Source organism: Patagioenas fasciata, chromosome 4 (genome assembly GCF_037038585.1).
Source record: "Patagioenas fasciata isolate bPatFas1 chromosome 4, bPatFas1.hap1, whole genome shotgun sequence".
In the NCBI taxonomy this organism is placed as follows: domain Eukaryota; kingdom Metazoa; phylum Chordata; class Aves; order Columbiformes; family Columbidae; genus Patagioenas; species Patagioenas fasciata.
In genome coordinates this window covers 61,224,427-61,249,808 of record NC_092523.1, presented here as the reverse complement: position 1 = coordinate 61,249,808, position 25,382 = coordinate 61,224,427, and the positions used below count along the sequence as shown (strand labels likewise).

The window sequence follows — 25,382 nt, the reverse complement described above, 5'->3', positions numbered from 1 at the left end:
GAGTGCAGAGGCTCCTTCTCTGCAGCTGTGTGCACTCAGATGACACCACTGGGCGGACCTCCTCAGCTTACATACCCCAGCCTTGGGTTTTTTCCCATCGGTTTGGTGCATGCAGCAACCAATCAGAAGAAAACCCTAGGTGGGAGGTCAGTACGAGGCTTTGTCTCTAACAGCACTTGCAAAAAGATGTGCTTTGTTGGAAGTGTGCGGCCGGGGCAGGAGGTTGGAGCCTGCCATGGGCGGAGGAGAAGCCCTGGGGCAGGCGTCTGCCTGGCCAAACAGCGAGGTCTCACACATGGGAAAAGCTCTCCCCTTTTCTCGAACTCCTGAAGTCGTGCATATGTAAAAGAATCAGGTTTTAATTGTAATCTATCACAGCTGTCAAAACCTCTGCCCAATTAATTCCAGGATCCCTGCTGTATATTGTAGCAGGAACTTTATGCACCTCTTTCTAAAATTATAAGGCAGACTCTGGCCTCCTCTTCCTGCCTTGGGCTCCTGCAAAGAACAGACACTGAAAAATGGACCAACTTCTCTAGAGAAGAATCTCACCACAGGCAGCCTTCAGGAGGCAAAAAGGTACTGTAGCTTACCTGCGGCACAATATCTGTACTGAAGGCAAGGAGAAGCGGGATGGGGCTGTGCTGCACACCAGGAGAACCTCACCAGCATTAGATTCCAGCAGAACCATTTCTGTTTTGTACCTGAAACTAGTGCTGCATCCCGTGGACAGAAAGGATGATGGTCAGTCAGAAAAAACAGTGCTACCTAGTTTTCTAGATTCCTTTTCTTATGGAATTGTTGATGGTAGCTATATAAAAATGCAATTATTATAGTAATTATTTTAGTGATTTACAATAATTATATTGTATTATAATTGCATTATTTTATTCTATTTTTATAATTTGTTTTATTGGATAAAGGCTGTATTTCTGCAAATGTCCTTGATTGGTCATTTTTGTGTTCAGGGCTTTTTAAAAAGTGATAAAACCATTCAAACAGGCTTTCTATTTATTGTTTCAGCAGTTTTCTATCTCAGGTAATAAATTCATAATGATTTTGAGTGGCAAAATGTAACATATACATACATATGCAAATTTAAATATGTTACAACCATATAACCCTTATTATTATTTTTTACTATTCTACTGGTAAAAATAATGCTGAAAATTTATTATAAGAATCCATATGAAAGCAGTAGAATAAAGTTAAATGATCATAAAACCAATCACATATTTCACAGAAAACAGGAGTATAAAATCACTTTGTGTGAGGTTTCTCTGCTGCAAAGCAATTTATCATTTAAGAAAAGACAGGTTTCTACTGTGTTTAAGCATCTAATGTGTTCAACTTCTTGTGACCCATGCAGGAATGGGAATAGGTTTTATTATTTTCAATTTCAAAAAGCTTTACTCATCACTGGTCATGCTAGCACAATCTTTTAGTTCCAGTGGTAATTTGCCAGTTCTGGTAAGTTTGCAAGAGTTATCCTTTCCTCCCTTCCCTTTTCCATTCAGAAGTTTCAGGCATTTTACATACGCTTTCATTTAGCTGTAAAATATTTCCATTTCCTAATACCCTAGGACTATTTCATTGGCCAAACTTTTGGAATGTGCTTAAATTTAATGCATAAAACCTGCAATTTAGGGAAGTAAAAACAAATTTAATGCTACACTGCTTTAGAGAGACTTTCAATTAATTCAACTGCAGTAATATTTCAGATGTGTCTCTTTAAGAAGCAACTTGGAGCTCACACACTTCACAAAACATTGATGTGTGACCTACGCTGCTTTTACTCACTTTTTATGGTCCTTGATTTATAGCATTATTTGATTTGTGTTACAGCAAAGATCTATGAACATCTCTGGGCAGTAAGTTCAAACTATATCAGCCATGTTATTCCAGTTTATTTCCCATATTTTATTACAGGATACTAAACAATGGAAACATTCTTACTTAGCAGCCCTACACTTCATCCTATAACTCTCCTCCTAAAAATATGAGTTTTATCTGAAGTGGAATTCTCTTGCAGCCATCTGCATAAGCTTCCCAAAATACAGCATTGCATCTTCAAAGGACACTACACCCTCCTGAGTCACTTTTGTGCAATACAGTTGAAGGGAACTTCTTCTGTCCAAGCTCTACTCTTGTAATATCATGTGTTGTTATTTTAAAAATGCATATAACTATTAATCTAGGCAGGCCAATAAGGTGCAGAACTACAACCTTCTAGAATTTTTAATGTTACAGTATTTAGTGGTCTACAGTTCTATTACTAAGCTAATCGAACCGCTTTCTCTAAAATTAGATAATAGCTTAGTAATAAAAAGTGCTGCGGATCACCCAATCTACATTTCCTTTTTAAAGCTGCAGTCTATGACAAAATGGAAGGAAGGACTTGTAGCTTTTAACCTGAATTTAGTAGTCTTATGTGAAACGGTTGATATAACCTGTTACTGAGATGGGGAGAGAAGTGAGCATAGGAGGAAATAAAGCGAAAGGAACCAGAGGTGCAAAACATTCCAGTTCTCATCAGGAAGTAGCTGTTGTTCACATAAAAACATACTGCTTTAAGGATCTGAATATCAGTCCCCAGGAAATTGTAAAAATATCAGGCGAGAGCATACCTTCTTCGAAGCTCAACATTTACAGAATGTGTTTTCTCCCTTCACTAATTTTCTTAGCTCTTGGCTGCCTTCCCAGGCAGTAGTTTCTCAGGATAGTGTGTTGTGATTTAAATGCTATGCTGGGTTGTAAGCTAACTTAAAATGCAAAGTAAAAAAACGGTGCTTTAAAGTCAGTGTTCCTACCTATTACACGTACTGTTTCTTCCAAACAATTTGTGAATTTGCTCACAGCAGTCACGCTGTTTCTCTGTGCAATTACTCCGTTAGTGTTCTGACAACAGACCTATGTATAATACTGAGATCCTTCACTCTTCACCAAACTCCCTGTTGGGGTCTCTGGAAATTTCGCTTCATTGATGACTGTTGGTACAAAACCTTCACTGCCAGTTTTTCTGTTCTCCTTAACCATCACATCTAAAAACCTGAACACAATTTCTCCCAGACTCTCTCAGGAGAGTTTAAGCAAATGTCTGCTTTTCTTTTATTTTTCACAAAAATAGTAATAACGTAAGTGACCTGGTTACACCACCATAACTCTGGATTTATTCCATTGACTTTGAAGGAGTTAATGTATATTTACCCCTGTATTACTGAGCTGAAATCCAGCTCAGTGGGGCTACTTGTGTGGAGGATTTGGTCCTTGTAAAATCTCATCTACATTGTTTAACAGCTATCACATAAATAGGAATGAAAACATAATCCTGAGCTGAAATCTAAGCAACTCACAATATTTTTTAGTACCATGCTGTAAAGCAGGAAAAGGATTTCATTATAGTAGCTGGGCCAACTGTCAAAATGATAGAATGCACTTGATTTCAAGCTTTGGTTTCACACACTAATCAAGCTGTATTAGCATAATGACTGCTAGTCTTTCTCCTTTTCTCCAAGTCTAGTATGTTGACAGAGCAAAAAGGGGTCATGAATTTGGATGTCTGGTATAAACAAACCAAAGAGACACCTCTGCAAAGCTTTGTGAGGGCCACTGCTTCATCTTCCTCAGCAGAGAGACCATAACTCCAAGAACAGATCAAAGGATTTGCTGGAAGGCTCAAAGGGAAAAGATGATGATTTACCTTTTAATCCTGTCTTCTTTCTTTTTACTGCAATCTCTCTTTTCTCCCTATTTCTGAGTTTGTCCTGGGAAAATGCCCTTCTGTGGTGGTCTTAACTGAAGGACAAAACCTGACAAGTCAGGGGCCAAGAGTCATTCAGCTCTCACCTTACCAGGTCTTCCATCTGGCACCAAAAATATTGTTCTCCTAATATTTGAGAGTTTAACTGTTGTCTCTTCCAACAGTTTCTGGGCCACTTGTGTTTTGGATGCTTGTCAATACATGCTGCTCTGTCACGCAACTGGCAGCATGGCAATCTCCAAGCCCTGCAGATGGAGACACATCTTGAATTTCATCCACAAAACTTCAGGTAGGTAGCAGAGCTCCTAAATCATTGCTGCGGTGAGTTCACAGCAGCACCAGGTAAAAGGCAGGGGGAACTAACGACATTGTGAACTGGGAATGGCAATTAGATATCTGAGGAAAGAAAGAAGAGGCATTAGTAAGTATAATTCAAAACTGGATATAGGACCAGAACCCTTTAACCACCCTGACAGTTACATCTCTGCCTGTAAAGAACAAACCAGTTATTCACAGCAGCCCTTGAGAAGAGCTAAAAGCTGAGAGCACACTGAGGAGGACAGAGGATGATAAACTATTTTGGTCTTGGAAAGCAGACTCTTCTTTATTTCAATACCAGTCAGACTTACTCGTTTGTTCCCAGAATACTGAAAACAAAATACAAGTTTTCAACTCCTTGATTAAGACCTACTGGTGTTAGAATATGTTAGAGGAGATTAAATCACCATAAAGCAGCAAGAGAAAGCCTTTTTTCTCTTTTTTTTTAATCTATGTAATCCTACAATGTAGCCTTAAAGAAGGAAAATATTTATCTGGCATAACAGGCTGGGCACTGGATGTTTAAGGACAGCTCTAGGTGAAGAGGGTTCTGCCTTACACCCCTCTTTGTGCAGGTGCTAAGCCTGGTCCTCGAGGGGAGCCTTGCAGGGATGCTGGAGGGACTTCAGGGAGAGCGGCTGGGTGGGACCCCTGCCTGCTGACCAGAGGAATGAACATGAAGGAAGGATTCTGAGCAGCAGGTAGTTACGAAATGAGACAGTCTGAGGTTGCAGGTAACCTGTGTGGTGTTTGGGGTGGGATGAGGGACCATTTCCTTATGGAGAGCCCTAGTGGAGCTCTGCCTAACAGAGTGGGGGATCTGGGGCTGTTTAGCCTGGAGAAAAGGAGGCTGAGGGGAGACCTTATTGCTGTCTACAGCTACCTGAAAGGAGGATGTAGCATGGAGGGTGTTGGTCTGTTCTCCCAAGTAGCAAGTGATAGGACAAGAGGAAATGGCCCCAAGTTGTGCCAGGGGAGGTTTAGATTGGATATTACGAAAAAATTCTTCCTATAAAGGGTTGTCAGGCATTGGAACAGGCTGCCCAGGGAAGTGATGGAGTCACCATCCCTGGAGGTATTTAAAAGGCATTTAGACAAGGTTCTTGGGGACATGGTTTAGTGCTCTAGTTAGGTTATGGTTGGACTCCATGATTCTGAGGGTCTCTTCCAACCGAAATGATTCTATGATTCTATGATTGTGGGATGCTACTTGGCATGTATGCCTTCCTACAGTGTGCTCTGCACAAGGCTATCTCAGCAATTAATACAGAGAAGAAAACATCCCTTCTGCTAAGTGGTTGCTTGGCCCCAGATTAGCTGTGTAAAACATATAAGCCCACCACAGAAAGTGAAATCTAGCCAGAAACAGGCTAGCCCTCCCTGAATCCTGAGCAATTTTTCTCTGCAGTCACTTTCTAGAGAGCAATAAGCTGCTCAAATGCAAGTCTTGTTACTTAACAGGGGGGAAGAAAGCGTTTACCTACCATTACCAAATAATGAACAGTTGAGAACAAAACTGAAATATAGCAAGATGCTAAATACAGAGAATCTTGACAGCCCACTATTTAGTCTCCATTCTAAAATTAACTGTTAAAAATGTGATTATGTTCTAGGTATATGACCAGTTGCAGGAGGAGACATATTGTTGCCTGTCATCTATAAAATAAATGATTTTTACGTGTCACAGAGGAGGTAAATGCTACTGACTTCTGTACCAATTGAGCTGAGGTAAATGAGTCAGCATGTTGGAGGGATGGGGCTCTACTCTCCATCATTCTGTGCTTGAGGATGCTGGATGCAAGGCTGGAAGTAGGCAGAAGCTCTTCATTTCTTGGGGCTGTGCAAGGAAGGCAGTCCCATTGCCCACTTAAGACTTATTCCTAATAAAACACTTACATAAAATAGCGAAGAGTATTTGGTCCTGACAATCTATACTTCAGCATAATATGGAAATTACTGTAGTAGAGAAAGTTTTCAGTCAAATGAAAAACCTTATAAAGGATAGTTAGAATTTTTGGAGGGGAAAAAAAAAAAGTGCTCAAAAACAGTCCTTACTGTTTACATGACAAAAAGCCAGAATTAGTGGCCTTCCCTGTAGGCAATTTAAGTAGAAAGGGCAAGGATTCAATAAACATCGTGACTGAACTGCCCTTTAAAGTCTCAGAGATGGTGACTGAGCACAAAGGCACTTTGAAAGAACTGTCTAGGGGAGGTGAACATTGTCCGTGCCTCTGCTGAATATCTTCTGTGAATAGATGAGTTCAGTCTTGAAGCCTGCTACTAGCGTCTTTTATTTACTCTGGTGAATAACTGAATCCCATGTTTAACAACCTGAAATAGAAAAAAAAATACATGGAGATATATACTTTGCTGATAATATTGCCTAGTGACATATGCAGGCACTATGGTCCAAATTTTCAGTGCCTGCATGTGTAGTTTCCTACTGTTTTACTCCTTCTTCTTAGGCCAACCGCATCACACATTTGTGAGTCATCCTTTAAAGCAGTTTTCTGACCGTCCTAGCATCGAGTCACAACCGAGAGCATCACCAGGAACAAGGACATGGCATATCCTGATAGTCTGAGCTGTGCCACTCTTTACCCCAATGCACTCCGCCAGGTTCTAGAAGTGTCAGTGAAACTACATCACCTGCCCTGAACCATGGAGAACCTCCTATACGGACAAAAAGCTCTTGAAACCACTCATGCCCATGATGTGGGATCAAGTAAGCAAACATGCTGATTTTACAGCTTCCTTTCAGTAAAGCCACCTGAAGCTGATTGCCTTCCCGCCTCACAGTGTACGAACCGATCATCTTGCCAATATAAGAGGTTCAGGCAGGATCTCTCAGCAAAGCGTGTTTTATTAACAGTCTTGCAAACCTGGGTGTTTTACCTAAAGGCAGGCACACGGAATAGGGCAAAAAGCCCCAAAACCCAGCCGCAAATTCTCTCTACTGTTCCCCACTGGTTGGCTACTGCAGGGTTTACAGATGCCCGTCTCAGTTTACCTATCTCATTCATCTAATTCTAACAATGCCCTCCCCTTATTGATTTATTTAAAATATGGATTCCTGTCTCTTTGGCTACCCTTTCCCCTGGCTTAACTTTTAAAATACACTGATCAGTTTGCATTCCGGGATTAGTTCGAAGAGAGTTTGTTTTACACTAAAAATTCGTAGTCAGACGTCTCTCAGTCCTGCCCCCCACCCGGCGCTGGGATCAGGTGTCAGGTCGCCGGCTGTGAAAACAACGTTCCTCCTGCAATGGCTCCGTACAGCGGCGCCGCCAGGATCACCGGCACCAACGAGCTCTGACTGCAGCCAGGGCCAGGGCTGCGCGAGCCCCTGTGCCATCGCCCCCCCGCGCACGCGTGGCCGCACACGCGTGGCACCACCCACCCCCAGCCCCCCCTCCCCAAGCCCGGCCGGCTCGCGCCGCCTGCGTGCGCGCAGCGCGCCCCCTGCCGGCCGCCCGCCGCCCGCGCAGCCCCCGCCGCAGCAGCTGGAGGGACCCGCGGCGAGCGGCGGAGCTTTCGCGCTTCCGCTCTTCCACTACAAATCAGCAGCGCTTGAAACACTGGGGGCTGGGGGTGCAGCGAGCCTCTGAGACAGGCCTGTGTTTTCTCAGCAGTCCCCAAATGCAAGATGAAAAGTTTGATTTTAGGAGTTTGTCTCGAAAATGGACGAAGAGAGAAGTTTGTCACTGTCTGCTTATTCAGAAATAGTACCATACCATTATAAGCTTTCCAAACGGGTCAGATTATAAAAGGATAAGGTGCTACAAGGTGGGCAATGCCAGCCTGAGCCGAGCTGCCAGGAGCTGTATTATGAACACAAGCAGGCTGTGAGGAGCCCTTCTGAACTGCCTTCTCCAGTTTCAAAGGTCAGAGGCACCCCTGGAAGTGCCAAGCCAAACATCTTACGTGTTCTTTATCTGCTCAGCTCATGGATGGCCTTTACACCAGCTGGTGAGGCAGATCGCGCTTACTTCTGTGGTTAAAAAAGAAGTAAACGCCAATAGCAATTCAGCCAGTGCTCCCAGCCAGGCCACTGCCCCCTAAAAGGGCACCCTGTTTTGTCCTGTCACCCTTTCCAGTTTCACAGGGAGAAAGAGCAGCAACTAGTGCAGTCACAATGGTGCTCCTTGTGACACAATTAAAACACCCTTGAGCTACTAATGTCGTTTAGGCTGATGACCAAGGCCAACTTTTCACCAGATTCTCTGTTAATCCGATGAAACTGGCACTGTATCTCCAATCCTCATCCATTTTGCTCATCAAACCCAGAGGATTTTGGATCCCATATATCCACCTACCAAATAAGAAGCCAACAACTTCAAAATTAGAGCTTCTTTTGCCTCATACTGTGTATGGATTAGTACACAAACTCCGAAAGGAGAAAATCAATGTCATTCTGAATCAGAGGAAGGCAAGGAGGCCTGAAAAGCACATTTTACACACTCCTGTCAATGTTTAAAGGGCTCTTTTTAAATTTACACTTCCTGATTTCCTGATTACAGTGACCTCCGTAATAATTTACATTACAGTTTTTCCAATTTCAGCAGGGATGAGACACCTCAAAGGAAAGGGAGGTTTCAGCAAGTGATTCAGAAATGTGTATTATCACTTGTATCTGTTAAGGCTTGTTCTGTCAGGTATATGTTTGGTTTTGCAGTGTAGCGTGTAAGTGTCTGCTAAGTATCATCTCAATTTACCAACATGGTCAGAAAACACAAGAGTGGGAAGAGGAGCGGGTCCATAACGCTGCATCTCCAAACAGTAACAGGAAAGGTCTTTTTACACCTGAAGTTTTCTGCTGCGTGTGTGCTGCTCAGTTCAGAAGACATGATCCAGATGATTGTCCTTACATTCAAATAGCAAACTCTTGGATTTGCAGGAATAGTATTCCCTCCCCCCCCCCCCCCCCCCCCCCGTTACTGTTTTAAATCTTTTTTAAGCCTCCTGGTTCTCTGGTTATGTTAGATGTCTGCTAGCCTCACTAGAATTCTTGACATGTTTCTCCAGAATGACCTTTCTCTTATACTGAACAAAAAGCTTCAGAAAGTAAATATAAGGTCTTGCTTACCATTTCCACTTTTATTTTTCTGCAGGCTACATCTGATCAGAAAACTGACACCACCCCCACTTCACAGGAATTTTTCTCATTTAGGAAAAAAGTAAATAAAAAAGCACAGAGAAATCAAGTCAGAACAGATACCGGTTGCACAGTGGCCTCTCTCCCAGTCAGTAATGAATCACTTCCTCAGTGCTGTGAGAAAGAGGCATCTAGTTGCTGAACGTGCCTGATTTCATAAGAAACCAACTAAGAGACATGATGCCATGCTGTACTTGCTGGAGACGATCCAGGAGGAAAATAATATATATATATATATATTTTTTTTTTTTTTTTTTATAGATATACAGGAACTTGAATGGCTAATAGTTGCTTTTATTATTTGTCCTACAGACTCTAGGCCATTTTGGAGGTTTAAAAATTAAACCTGGAATAAATGAGGGCACATTCTCAACTACTCCAGCTTCCAGAAGATCATCCCATATGAAATGCAGACTGCTGTACACCTCAGAAACCCTGCATAGCCCCGCACAAGGGGTTTGCTTTTACCCTAGTCCACGTCCTTGTGACTCTCTTGGCATGCAGGTGCCCCACAAAGTGTATTCTCAGCTGCCTCCTCTGGCACTGATGGGTCAGACAGTGACCAACACAAAACATCTATCCCAAAGTCTTGCACCAACTACTGTTCATTATTTTGTAGAGATTTTATGAAGTGTAAGCAGCCTGGCACAGGTACCCTGCTGGGGCTGTAGCTGGTCCGCCTGTTCCCTCCACAGACTGAAGCAGCTATGATGCTCCTCGCCTCTGTCTTGCACAGTTATGCTGTGAGGCCATCAACTGTTGGCTTTTACAGTGTTTCAAACACGTAGTGTGCACAGTACAGTGGAAGATTGATCATGCCACGCACATAGCTTGTATACCAGTTTTGCAAAGCAGCCTGTTCTTACATTAGCTAAAGTGATGACTCTTTCACGGTAGATATCAGCGGAATGGAGATCAGAGTCCATGTTTGCAACTTTTGGATTCCTCACGCTGAAATAGGCCACATACAGGCAGTGTTGTCATTTTTTATTAATCACAGGTAACATAGTTCTGGTCACTGCTATAGGCTGTTTTGTTGCTATATATAATCTTGCAACTTTCACACAATTTTTGCAAAGCAAAATGAGAATGGGCAACTAATCCTCCTCAAAATGTCTTACAGCTTTGAGGAAGAGAGCTTTATCTATGTGTCTAGAGGCTAATTGTTCAAGTCCCAGCTGTTCTGCCAACTGTGGTTAATATTTTTCTGCCCTTCACAACCCAAGACATTACATCCAATTGCACAGTAACTATTATTCCCCAGTTCTGCAGAAAAGGGAAGTCTAAAAGTGATTTGGACAGCACTGAAACCAGGACTGGCAGCTCAGTAAGGGCTCCCACTTGACTGAAGGTAGGTCAAATCAGATGCTTCTAGAATAATTCACTTCCTGTGTATTGACTTAACATACAATTTCAAAATTTGTGTTAATATACCTCTTATTGCTGTACATTTGTTACTTTGACTAACAACACCCAGCCCTTTAAGGATGAGCTATGGCAGCCTCCATGTTCAGCTGGGACTGTGAAGGGTGCACAGGGCTGTGCTTCTCAGGCTGCAGCATGCACTCCAGTGCTGGAAGGTCAGCCACCTCAAACCACTATACAAACTGGGGCGCAGGCTGGTGCTACTGACTAGGGTGGCACCCGATAAAAAAAGAGAAAGAACATTGAGCATCCTTTGTCCTAGGCAGCTTTGTTTGTATTCCCAGAAACAAGGTGACTGGGTCTACGCAAATTCCAAAAAGATTAGGACTTAATGTAATAAGCCTCTTCTCAGAACACCAAGTGTGGCAAAGGAACGATACAGCCTGTCACCTCTTGATACCGAATGAAATCCTGCCTGGCTCAAGCAGGGATTAAAATTTATTCTCAGCTAATTGATGTTTGGAGTCACTACACTAGATTAATTAGTCTCAGCTCCAGCTTTTGCCTCACGTATTTGCCTGCGCAGCTTTGAGGTAGTTTTTTTAGGTCAGACACAGACTCTGGTGGTATGTTTGGGCAGTGCCAAGCATGGAGAAAGTGCTGAGCCCCCCAAAAAACTCCTGGTAGTAAACCTGCCATGAGGGGCTGCAACCCATTCAGTCTGAATTTGGAAAGACTGGCAAAATTATACCAATCTCCCAGGGCAGGCTGGGGGAGTGTGCCAAGTAGCAGATGGACAAAAAAGACAGGGGTTATTATCATGTAATGTTGTGGGCTTTGGTCTAATTTTGTGGGGGTCAATATTTTTTGCTGGTATTGATGTTGTAAAACAGTGAGCTGCCATGATCAAGTATGTCCTTTTGTCCCAAAGCACAACAAAACGAAACGTAACCACAATTGATGGAAACTATAGAAAAGGAAATAAATTCAAATTTAAGATAATTTCAGTAGCTGTTATGCCTACCCATTTCCATATTTCTTCTTTCTAAAGTAAGTGTATGCAGTGGCAACTGGAAAAGAAAGTGGTTTAATTCCAAGCTGGGAGGAAAAGGCAAATTATTGTGATCTTGTTAATTAATCAAAATTTTAATGAAACAAGATCACAGTCAAAACATGTCAATAAATTATAAATGTTTCAGTTCTGTTAATTTATGCAAAGGTATCTAAAAGAAGAGCAAAAGCCCAGACACTTCATTCTGCAGATGTTCAGTAAGACATTTAAATGTTTTCCAAAACAATTCTCACTTTAAAATAAAGTTTCTTCAAAGTAGAAGATATAATTGTGAGGAAAGAAGAACTACCAGACATAAGTATGTTTCTTTTTAAAAACTGTTTCAACAAAATATTTTTAATTAGCTTTGAGTACACATGCTTCTTTAAAATTATCTGGATAAAAAAGATGGGGATCAGAATGATTGAATGATATTAGAATAAAATTCCAGTTAAAGAAGGACAAGGGGTGATTCTTTCTGATTTAGAGCTAGGAGCATGTTAGTACCATTCTTCCCTTTGGGGGACTGTTTACTCTCAACCAATACAACCCTGTCTCAGTTTACGAGAAATTCAGGATGAGCTGCTATAACAAACGGCCAATTGCAATTCAGTTGGGATTTCATCCTCCTCCAGAAACCAGGCATCATAAAATTTTTACATTAGAAAATACATCCCGTTACTGCACTTTAGGGTTTCATATTATTTCAGCTATTTCTTCCATTACCAGCCCTCAGTCCACCAATTCTGCCTCAGCAGCCTGCAAGCAATGTATCTCTCAGAGCATGTCTGTGTTGTACCTTGAGTGTTTCCAGAGCAAAAATTATGTTGTTCTGGCTCCTGTATGGAATCTGCAAAGTGTTTCTCCCTGCACATTCCCCCATTATGTCCATTAAGCAAATTTGTTCCTGCTCTTCCTTTAACATGGCAGAGGGAGCCGGTTATGATGAAAGGAACAACTGGTACCACCCGAATCCACCTTTCTACGTCCTCAGAAGGTCACTGTATTCATGACTCACAAATGAGTTGTGTCTTTGTGGATATTCTTTGTATTCACAAGGATTATGTGTATCGATTAATGTTTCATAAGTGAACGCTGACAACTTTATCTCACTGAACAACTCCAAAAGATGGGGCTGTAGGCATACATCTGTACTGCCTGCGCTATAATCCTGTTATCAGTCATTACATCAAGGTGGTCACAGCAGCAGCAGCTGGCTAGGTGAAGGAAGGTTGTTAGGGAAGCATGCAGTAGGTTTTAGTGGCCTGAATTGGAAGTAGAAAAATGTAACTGTAGGCAGCTGCAGATAAGATGGACTGCATATGCCATGCACTAAAAATTACTCATAGAGTCCAAAAATAATTGATTTGATCCAGTAATACTCAGAGGCTTACAAACTACTACATAAAACTTTAATTTTTAGGGTCACTGTCTTCACTACACTGAAAAGTATATGAAATACAAGAAGAAAAAGTGAGTTTTCACTGCACTCTCTCGCCCCCTGAAATCTCCGGGGAAAGCGCAAATATTTCTCTCTCAACCTTCCTGAGAAGGCCAGGAAAGGGAGAAAGGGATATTTGTACAGAGGCTACATTCTCGCTCCAGTACCAGCTTTACCAACAGCTAATGCATAATACGAAGTTTATCCTGACAAGTCGTTTGAATATTGCTCTCTGAAAGCATGAAACTGATAACATTGCTGTGTGCACTGGAGCCAATTCCCAGCTGCCAGAAGCTCTTCCAGGAGCTGCTCCTTCAGAGAATTTGTAAACACCTACACACACCACTGAAGAGGATTACAGAGATCTGTGAAAGGGGAAATAAAATGCCTATAAAAAGAATTATTTTCTTTCTGAGGTTTTCATTTCTGGATAGTAGAAGTAGAAATATGGTATTGAAATGTATTTTCTTGATTAATTGGCTTCCGTCTGCTGGCAGATAAGCTCAGCTTATTTCATCCATCTATTCTGTCATCTATTATGATTAGTATAGCTATGTTCCATGTGATTTCAGGAAATTTCAATATATTTCCTTACACTGAATTTTTGTACTTCCCATTTTGCTGGTAAAACAGCAATATGGGACAATAATTAATAAGCATTGTATAATCCTCAGGTGCATTTAGTACATCGCTCTTCTTCTATAGACTTTCATTAGACATCTAAATAGAAAGAGCAAGGGAAACTACACATAACATTTGCAATAAAACCATCCAAATTACTATCATTTAAAATGTTTATGTAATAAGTAATAAAATGTGTGATCGTGACAAATAAGGAAAAATAAGTTGGCACAAAATTAAAAAACCCCAAAAGGTCATAAAAATGAGCCTTCATGTACAAAAACCTAATCATGTCACACAAAAATGATTGTGGTGATAAAAAAACCACATCTCAGATGATTTGTTCCATCTGTATGTTATTTTCCACTAAACACTCTATCAACATCATGTGGTAATATCAAACTGCTGCAGGATTATGACTTAGCTAGATGTTTCCAACAACACAACAAAAAGTAGTCCCTGTCTCAGCCCAAAGTCTTGTGCCTGGGCCAAGTAGTAATGGCTTGGAAGCTTCTGATGTAGGATCAGGATTTCCTTGTTGGAGGGGAGATTACTGTGACCAAGGTATTTTCCAACTGTAATTAGGTATGTTGCATCTGGATTTGATCAATAACAGGGCTTCACTTGCTATTTTTAAAGAAATAACTCCAGAATATTGTTTAAAACAAATTAAAAAAATCCAAATAGTTTCCTTTCTGCACAACTTTTTGTCCCTATCTTGTGTTCTGTTACCTGGGAACCTTGCTGTCATAAAGCATCACCTCAGGGCCCATTTGAAATGACACACTGAAAGTTAAATACATCAGGAAGCAGCTACTCTGCAGCACAAAGGAAGCCTTCAAGATAGGTTCAACATGTGCAGCTCCAGCTGATTTCAATAGGAACACAGCTTATTGTCTCAAAAAATTTTGTATCATGTGTTTTAGCTTGTAAATTTAAAATATTTCTCCTCCTCTACCTCCCCTTCTCTCTTGCAACCCCAATTACACACCCTTTGGACAGGATTATGAAACTTCAGTGAGGCTGTCTTCTTCTTATGCACTGTCACCAGCATATGGGCTTTGAAGGCCAAGCTACCTTTCATGGAAAGCTGACTGAACTGGGAGAAACAAGTGCACTGGAATTTTTCCTATTGAAATTCAAATAATATGCCATTTTGTAGAATCATAGAATCGTTTTGGTTGGAAAAGACCTTTAAGATCATTGAGTCCAACCATTAACCTAGAACTGCCAAGTCTACCTTTAAATCATGTCTATAAGAACCTCATCCACACATCTTTTAAACCTCTCCAGGGATGGTGACTCAGCCACTTCCCTGGTCAGCCTGTTCCAATGCCTGGCAACTCTTTGCACTCTTAGAAACAGATGATGACATAAGTAGTGTTTGATCTGATTTCCTTTTAATGGAAGATATGATACCAATTGATCCATGTATTTATGAAAAAATGCACATAGTCGTTTTTGATTTTAGTCAACACTCACTTGCAGGGATACGGTAAAGAGAATTAATTTTTTATTTCAGATATACAAAATCAGTATCTTTGGGTTTGTTATCACCAAGCACCATAGAAACATGAGCTCTTTCCCACCGTAAAAATATATCTGCTTTGCCAATGCTAAATAATTTCCATCTTGGTTCTCTGAAAATGCAATTACAAAAATGATTCCTACTTCAGCAACAGAGCCAATCCTGAAGCATTATCAGAGTCACATCTGCTGAATTTTAGTGATAAAAGCAAGTTTTCTTCATGCCAGACTCTAGAGCTGTCAACAGGTAAGAGCACATGCTCTGGAATTCAAGGACAGAAGTCTGATATATTAAATGAAATATTCACTAAAGAGTGGTGTCTGTTGGGTGCTGAGAGCCCTGTGGTCCTGGTTCATGTCAGCGGCTGTGCAGGTTGCTCTGTAGTGTGCAGTGTCACTCATCAGAGACTTTACAACTCTGACTGTCATTTGTTATCAAGCAGAGTTATATGCAGCAGAGGCTTTGTTAATGAAGTATAAAGGCTACTTCTTCACACAGACTCAGGATGAAAGTATGCTTATTTAGTTCCGATTTTATATATTCTTTGTCTGTGTGCCAGTCACAGCTGTTAATTAAAACAGCAGCTCCTGTAAATGCAAAGATGGGAACTAGGGCTCCAGGGCTATGTACACGTGCATTTCAGTAGCTTCTAACAAAAACTACGTAAGAACTTCACTGAATCAGCTAACGATTACAGCAGAGGACTGCAGGGCCTTTCTGAAACCATCTTCAGCAGCGAAGGAAGAGAGAGCCCTCTTCAGCAAGAGGGAAATACGGAGGGGAAAGTAGCTGTAGCAACTCTTCATTTAACAGCTTCTTAGCCTCCAAAATTCTCTTAATTAACAGAACTCCCTCCCCTAGGCTCTAATCACTTTATTTCCCCGTCAGCTGGTTAGTCAGGTGAGAGGAAATATTTGCTGTTACATGTAAAATCTGAGTCCTCCTACGGTCAGCAGAACTCCCACTAGTTTTGATGGGATCAGGGTTAGGCCTTGACCACAGATCTCTATATCTGGCCTTGGGAATGATCAGAAGTCAACCATCCAACTTTGTAAACATAATAATCAAGACAGCTCTTGACTTGCTTTTGAGTCAGCATGAATCAGCCACCAATACACTCACTCAAACAAAAATGGAGCCTTGGTTCCTGTCCAAAATCATGGAAACGAATGTTTCTGCACGACACTCAGGGCCCTTTCCTGCAGCACATGTCCAGCCCAGCCCACGTGGGAGTACTGCCTGAGGAGGATTGCAGGAGATCAATGGCACAGTGATCTCAATGAGCCTATACATTCCCTCCAGAAACTCTTCTGCTGGCAATGGAAATCAGGCTTCACCTCGCGGAGTGAAACAAACAGCTCAGTTTCGCTGCCTCTACAGAGACAGTGGTATTCAATGGTTTAACCACTAAACCATAAACATAGATGCAGAACCAGAAGCATAAATATCTGCTGGAAATAGTACACAGGAGTTTCAATTTAGAAGCTGTTGCTTGGCTGTGTTCAATTAAGTAAACTAAAAATATTTCTCAGTAGTCATTTCCCTTTGCTTTCCATGCCTTCAGCCGTCAAGATCAGAGGAGTTGTAACCACATCGATGGTAATACTTTCACAGTTCGCAGGATATATAGAATTTTCATATAAGGAAGAAAGGAATTATATTATACATCAATAAGATAGTAAAGGCACGAGGAAAGGCAAAGAGGAAACTGATTTAGCAGAGCATTTCAAATGTTTCAATAAATCATAAGTTTACACAGAAATGTCACTTCAGCAAGTTTCCCTTACCCTGATGACTGAGTGACAATATATTCTTGGTATGTGGGTATGTGAAAGGTTGTAATGTGCTGCTATGTTTGCACAGCATTTCTGAGGAAAAATACTGATTGGAACACAAATAATTTCAGTTTTTACTACTACAGGTCTTTTCACATAGCCTCTCTTAATTCAGCATAAAGAGTATTGTAGAAAGAGAAATAAAATGTTACAAATGTACAATATAAGGCAGGGATCTCCTTCGGAGTCCCTAAAAATATTAAATTCAGAAAAACCTGGACTCCTATTATGTTGAAAATGGAACAACTTTATGCTCTACTGATTTTTTAATGCAGCAAATCTTGGAGAGAAGATGTAAGATGATGCCATGCAGAGATGCAAGAAAATATTTTTTGAAGTGGAAGAATCAGATAAACCATGAATCACCAGTGTCGCTGCTAAATCTGCGCATGTTCTCATTGCTATTTTTAGATCACTGACCACCATCCTACCATCCTTGCCCAAGAATTTTAAGCGCTGTTTTCAAAGACTCATAAACAAATGAGACAATCGAGCAGGAGAAATAAGCATAAACACCACAGTACTTTCTGACTTTCTCTTCTGCTCTGAGCTGCAGCTTTTCATTTAAAGCACTATTCCATTGCAAAATTTAGAGGTTTAAGCCAGAAACTATTTGCGGATTCAGTTGATCTACGGATGGATGTAAAAATCAATAGGAGTGGATATAGATCATCAGGGATAAGCCAGCTGGCAAAGATATTGAAAATACCATCTAGTTTTGTTTCCACAGAAAAGATTCAACCATGCCAGCAGGAGATATTGTAAATAGTACATTTGTTGTTGTTTGATAGATAACTCTTTTTGGAAGATAGATTCCAAATGGTGTATCTTTATGTACATTCCTTCTACATTTGGAGATTGTCTTGCTACAGATCTAACTTTTAATGGTGCTAAATTCAACAAGATTCAAGAAAATGCATGCTAAAAAGAGCAAACAAAAACTTCTTTTTTGAAATGTGCTGCCGTTGTACTACTGTAAGCACTCTCTATCTGAGTCATCTGGACATAGCATCATTTTCTTAGCCTTTCTGTAATAGCCCAAGACAGAATAAAAATATAAGAAAAAACGTTTACAGTAGACATCAGAACTAGCCTTGTCTTTTCCCCTTCACCCTCCCAACTTCTACTTTCTCATCCCAACCCATCTTTTCAGATGTTTTATAAACATGGGATCAGAATGATTTGGGTTAGAAGGGACCTTTGGAGGTCATTTGGTCCACTGCATGGAGCATCACCAACTTCAAAGTCAAATCAGCTTAAAAATTACACCAAGTTACTGAGGGCCACATCCAGTCCAATGTTGAATATCTCTAAGGATGAAGATTCCACAACCTTCTTGGGCAGCCTAATTCAATGATTGTCCAAGCTCAGAGTTTTTTTTTTCTGGAGTCCATGTGGAATTTCCCTTGCTGTAAGTCGTGCCTATCAGCTATTTCTTTCCTTTCAGTGTGCACTTGAGAAGAATCTGTGTTCTTAGCCTCCTCACTAAACCATAATGATCCATAGTTTAAAAGGTAATTTAAAAAACAAACAAGCAAACAAACAAATGAAAAAAAAACCCAAACAAACAAGAAAGAAGAAGTAAAGTGTCTGACCTCTGGATTCTTTCCTTCCTTGAGTCTGCATACTATTTTGGCTGCCTTTAACAGCAATTGAGGCAAAAACTGGGTATAACATGAGATTGCTTTTGTTGCTTTAGGCAACCATGACATTGCAATAGTCCTTGCTACTTACATCCAGAATTTCTTCCAAAATATAGTTTCCAGGTACATAATCTTAAGGGCTTAAGTCAACTGAGGCTTTGCTGACACACAGACTTCATGATTGCATCCTGGCATCTTTGATCAGCCTACTGCAAGACAGATACCTGGTTGGCAGGGAAACAAGTTTTCATTGTTTACACCAAGATCTACATTGTTTAGTCTGAATTTTTAGAGAAGATTAAGATGTCTTAATCAGTCTGAAGTCCCTGGAAAGAAGCTCTTGAAAGAAGTTAGTGGCTCTCTCTGAAAATGAGGAGAAAAAACACTGGTTGAGAGATGCAAAGCTATTTTCTGCATAAATCTCATATAGCCCAAGGGAGAATACAGAATGGCATAAAAGGAAATGTCTGTTTTTAAAAGAAAACATTGCTGAAGCAGTATTTCCTATAAGTGAGATTATAGCTAAAAGTGGGTAAGTACAGATCTTCTCAGGTGTTACTGTGGTGAAGAAGCAGATAACTCAGTGAAAATGGACAAAGAAAACTCTCAAAGATGTGGGACACACACTGTGCTACTGCATTGATCTCTGATCTTTGTCACCCAGTTAACACAGCAATACGAATGACAGCAGAATGAGAGTTGTCCTCTACATTCCTTTTTGCTATAGTTGAATGGTTTTCTGTTTCTAGGTGGGAAAAATTAGGTTCTAGGAATTGACAGTTTGACATAACAGTTTAGATTAGCCATGGTACCTTGTGAAATAATTAGCCTGGAAGTGAAGAATCAAGCTCAAGAATGTGCTAAATGGAGCAATCATCCAGCAAAGTGAACAGGGAAAGGATTTTGCAGTTATAGTGGAAGAATCATTGAAACATCCATCTGTCCAGTACATACATGCAATAAAGGAGGCGGCAAATGAAATACTATGTTTCTACATGCTCTGCTGTGTGATCAGAATTCTAAAAAGAGGATGTACTGTATAAGTCCCATAGTGCTTGCTGCTTGGGGCACCATGCCTTTTGAGAGCTACTAAAGCAGTAAAAATAATACCGGGTCTCAACATCATAAGGCAATTTCTGTGGAGCTAGAATGACACTTGTATGAAAAAGAAGACTTCAGTGTGGCCTAACAGAACTGAAGATTGTGAAAGGGACTAGTAAAACTGATAGAAATAAAGTTTTCATGCTAGCAAGACATTACAAGCTAGGGTAGCTAGCTCCAGGTAGCCTACTCATTGTTTGACTCATGAACTCAGACAGCTATTCCATTCAAACACCAGCAGTCATACAGAATAAATTACCAAGTAACCAAAACAAACATAAAATGAATTAAATGACTGCAAGAGACAGTTTGTTTATTTTGGTGAGAAGGCAGAAAACACACCTAATAAAAAAAGTAATCTGCGCGTGCAGACCTCTGACTGTATCTAATACATCCCGACACAGCACTGAAAATGCTCAGTTTCACAGTTATGAAATAATAGGCAAGCTGTTTAGTACAAAACAAAGGTGGTGTTTAAACAAAGAATGGCTTATTGATTTCTAATCAATTTCATTTTTATCTCAAGCACATTCACAAGCAGTCTCTCCTGCAGTGGCTCCTTAATGTAACGCTCTGCCCTGTCAGTAGAAAGGTCCCATCCCTCGAGGAGCACACAGGACTGCTCTCCCCTTCGCTCTGGGGTCTGACCCAAAGGACAGTGTGCAGGGACAACTGGCAGGAGGTTTTCTTCAAATGTCTACCCCTGATCTGTACTCATGTAATGCTTGTGCTGCTGTGGATGTACCCAGTGCATCTAAACAAGCTCCTGTTCTGTGGTACAGCCCCATCTGCTGATGTGATTATTCCCTAGATAACAGGACAATTCTGCTGCCTGAGTGTAAGCAAACATTTCTGTTTCTGTAGGAGTGCCGGTATCATTAGGAAACATTCAAGGACAAGAGTGCAGGGAGCAGGGACATGCAGGGACATGACACTAAGAAACCTGAAAAACTGTAGCTCAAGTTTGCCCAAATGACAAAAGAGGATTCTCAGAACTTCTTCAGAAGAAGCGTGACATAAACTTCTAAGTAGCCCTAATCCAAGGCAAAAATACACCTCTTAGCACTCTCTCAAAGTCACACCAGGGATGAATTTGACCCCAGTGGAATGCAAACATAATCAAATGACATTAAGGGCTTTAATTAAGTAACGCTTAACTGTAGTTATGTTATTTTTATTGTATTACTGTATTTTTGTTATGTATGACTTATTCTTCATTCAGTGTTATTATGGTAATATTCCCTAAATTGTGTAAGATTTTATTAGCACTTTGTCTTATTTGATGGCTTTATTCATGCACCAACTCAAGAGATTTTATAATTGTACTTTCCATTACTAATATATTCCTATATGAACACCCGAGTAAGGAGTTACAACAATATAATTGGAGGAAAAGGAACCTAATTTTTTTTTATAGTGCAGAGGTGATTCTGCTTCCAGCAAGCATGAAGGATATAATAGCTCAGGAGCTCCTACAGAAACACAGAAAATTTTTTCAGTGGTCTGCTAAGTCCTACATTTCAGACTAATCTCGAGAGAGGAACAACTTCTAATGATTTTGATGACGAAGCTAAGCTCCACCAGTATTCCCCAGAGAATCATATTTAGCTCCCCTGCTGAGCTACCTCAAACCCCCAAGTTTTTCTGTCAGCTGAGGGAAAACTATTTGCTCCCTCCGCTAACTCCCTCTCTCAAAATAAGGCTCACATTTGGTGTTCAATGTGAGGAACTGCTACTTCGGCACCATACTTTCAAGCTGGCAGATGCTAACTGCACAATAAAAATGCCTATGTCTTCAAACCTTCTGTGCTAAAAAATTCATCAGAGAAGATGGAACTATCATATTTAGCAGCACCCCACAAGCAAGCAGCCAGGTAGCTGAACAAAACAAGGTACTGTTGAAGGAAAGCAGCGGACAAATGAAAGTTTAGTCAGGCTTTTTTTCCCCAGGCAGAGTAACACTGACATCTATGTATGGACACAGGGTTAGAAGGGGAAGACACCTTGCATGCCTTAGCTTTGGCTACACAGCTTCTTCTACTATCTTCCCTGAGCAGAGGCACAGCTAGACCCCATGCTGAGAAACCCCAGATGTAGTGGGAACACTCCCTCTCTTCTCCATGCTTGCAGGAAACAAGCTGTCTGGTAGATACTCAAAAGACTGTCCAAAGAGTCTCGGAGACTCATTTATCTCATGACACACTGTACGTGCTCAAGCCCAGACTGTCAAAGCCTTGGATTATGTTTTCAATCATTCAGGATTTTCATCTGTTCTTCGAGAAACAATCATTCCAGTCGTGCCTAAAAGATTCTCTCCTTCTTTACCCTAAGGAGATATTTTACCTTTCTACAAGAAATTAAACATCCCCTTTGTACAGTTTACTTTTTAACTGGGGAAAAACAGCAGGAACCTCTTCATCTCCTGTCTTTTCTTTCCTGCTTATGCACTCTGGCTCGACAGGCTGGCATTTAGACCTCTGCAGAGGTCTCTTGGTGACAACCATGCCAAGCAGATGAGCCTCCTGGAAAACTCTTCCTATGGTCATCCCCAGCAGATTAAGCCATTTGGAGCTTCCTCCAGCAAATGCCTGTGTCACTTCCTCCACAGCTTCTAGGTCACACTTTTTTCTCCTGATTTTTAACCACACTTACACTGTGGACTTATTTTACTCAGGGAAGTCAGACAGCTCCCAGTCGAAACTGGATTTCACACACCAATATTTTTCAAGCTGCACCTTTAAAATGAAGACAATTTTAATTTTCTTTATATAATCCTTCCTTGTAATTATTATTAGCAGCAAAGAACAGTTACATTAATACAGACAAGCTGAATAAGCAGGTTGTTATAAGTTTCTTTGAGGGAAAGGGAAAGAAACTAGTCAGCTCATCTTTCTCAGTATAGGCATTGCTCCTGTGAAGGTTGCTGACAGTAGAGAGACAGGATAACCAATGGAGACAGACAGGCAGACAGTGGGGACAGACTCCCCTCGGCCCCCCATGGCCACGCTCAGTACATCCGGGTCTCCCATATCAGCTCATGTTTTGTTATATTGTCTGTGGACAGTCTCTGGGGGGTGAGAAGAAAGAGAGAAAAACCTCTCTTTCCACCTCGGGCAATGAGGTATGGAGAATCCTCACTCCAAGCTCCAAATGGGATGGGAAATGGCTCAGCCTGACAAATGAAATGTCATCAGTGCTTCAGATGAATCCATTCATCAGCAGAGGTGTGTTTCTGCCAGCCACTGGCATACCAGCCTTTGGAGGAAAGCAAGGGGAACGGAAGAGACAGATATGAAAAATAGTGGTTTTTCCATGGTTTTGAAGAGGTGGCAACATGCAGACATCGGACTGCAGGACTGGCCACACCACTGACTGCCAGCTATTACCTTCACCTTAAAAACTGACATTGCGGTACCTCTCATTTTGCAATTTTAAAACACGAGACCAGTTTACCGATGCGGTTTTGGAGAACGTTATTTTCCTACTGAACAGACCCGTGACAGAAAGTCCTGTCTATCCTGACCTGCTCCGCTACTCCTCAGCCACACAGGGAAGGAACTGCATGTGAGCGCCGGCTCCCGCTGCAGCCAGCATGTGCGGCATTGGAATGAAAGAAGTTTAACCAACTGAAAAAGCTCCCAGCTGCATGGGTATCAGGAAAAGAAAGCATGTCATTAAGTAACAGGTTGATACACAATATTGGCTAATGTCCAAATGTATTTCTTCTCAGACAGGCAAGTACCTGCATTAAGTAGAAAACTTAGTGAATACATTAAATACTGGAAATAACAAATTAGTATTATTTGCAACAAGTGGTGATGTGGCCTTTTTATTTTAAGATGGCAGTGGCTTTTCTACTAAAAACTTTGTGACTGTTACAATTTCTAATTACCATACTACATCTGTGTTAAATTATCATGAGTCTAAAATACTAATAAAATTAATTGGAGGAATTCACAGCATCAAAAATATGTTTTACATGTCTAGACAAATCTGATTATCATCATGCCCTTCAGAAATATGTATTCCCAGCATGTCAGATTTCACATATCATTACCATGAAATGCAGGCTAACTTCAGCCCATAGATCAGAGAAAAATTATTAGGATGAATCTGGTGATTTATTTCCATTTTAAGAGATTAATTATGTTAATAACAAGAAAGATAAGGTATTTGGACAATTGTATTAGATGGTTCTGAATAAAAAATATCCATTTGATGTTAAATGTATTTCTAAAAAGTATTTTCAGTATCATAAATAAGTAAGGTAAAACATAACCAAATAAAAGTTTTCATTGCATGGAGTTTGCTTAATTGGTAGCAGAGTATTTTGAGATTAAATTGAATTGCTACTTAGCTGAAAGCAATTAGGGGCACAAAAATCATAGCAAAGGTGCAGTCCCAGAATCTGCGGAATTACAAATTTGTCACATTAATGGAGAAGCCTGTCACATTAAAGGAAAAAGTAGATCTAATTCTGCTTCTGAAGATGGTATGAATTTTGCCAGTGATTAGTGTGAACAAAGCAAATCTGACTAAGTGCACCTAGACAGAAATTCAGAATAACTTGGTGTTTCCCTGTTTTTCATCTAAAGCCAGGATGGCTGGATTCTTACTGTCTTCCCCAAAAGGCAATTACAGTTTCACGGTTATTGGTGTATTTATTTGGGGCCCGTTGAGACAGCAGGTTATCTGTCTCTACTGCTCCTGATCCAGAAGTGGAATTGTAGAACTCACTTAAGAAATACATAGATTTAATCCAGCTGAAACTGGGAAAGGCACAGCAGCCACTCAGAGCAGAGGCCAGGTTGTAACAGGGAGCTTCAGGCCCGAATCCCACTCAATCAGCCCAGACGAGGATCCAGTTGTGTTAGTTACTGAAAGCTCCTGCTAGTAGGACTGTTTCATTATCTAGATAAACATGATGCACGAAGGCATGCCAGAAGCATCATATTACAGAATTCTCAATTTCCTGTGAAAAACTAAGGCATAGAGGGCTTAAATATTATGCTAATGGTTACACAAAATGAGAATTGAACATACATTTCCTTTCTACAGTGAGCTCCTGCCCCACGTCACCTAGCATGCAGAGGACAATGTAAAACAACAACTGGGTTATGAATGCTTAACCCATGCAACCTCTTAGGTACAAAGCAAAGCCCTCTGCAATTAGTAATTCTTCCCAAAGTTCTGCAATATTACGCCACTCGTGTGTTAGTCAATCCCATTCTGAGGATATGTTGTTGGCTCCATGGACATGAAAGGAATTATGTTGCACATAAAAGGCATTGTGCTATTACATGTGCCCTAAGCTTTGTCCTGTCTCACTTCTAATTAATACTAATCACTGCTTTGCAAGGACAGGGGTAAGGCTGCTCTTCTTTTGAATCCCTTCTTTCTTTAAATCTTTCCTGTCCCAGTTAAGCTAATCAACATTCTTACAATATATTTTCATGTGAAACTGTCACTATTCCATAAATGTGTTACTATCTACCAATTACCATTTTCTAACACTCATAACACTTTTTTATTTTTCATTAGCACTTCAAAAAATTCTCACATTC

General features: G+C 40.7%; 1 long non-coding RNA gene across 1 annotated transcript; it reads left to right on the top strand.

Annotated features, from left to right (window-relative positions):
- Window positions 1–210: 210 nt before the first annotated feature.
- Window positions 211–4,767, top strand: LOC139827928 (uncharacterized). Its single transcript, XR_011739067.1, has 3 exons — window positions 211–579; window positions 3,925–4,049; window positions 4,654–4,767. It is a non-coding gene; the product is annotated as an uncharacterized lncRNA (long non-coding RNA).
- Window positions 4,768–25,382: the final 20,615 nt, after the last annotated feature.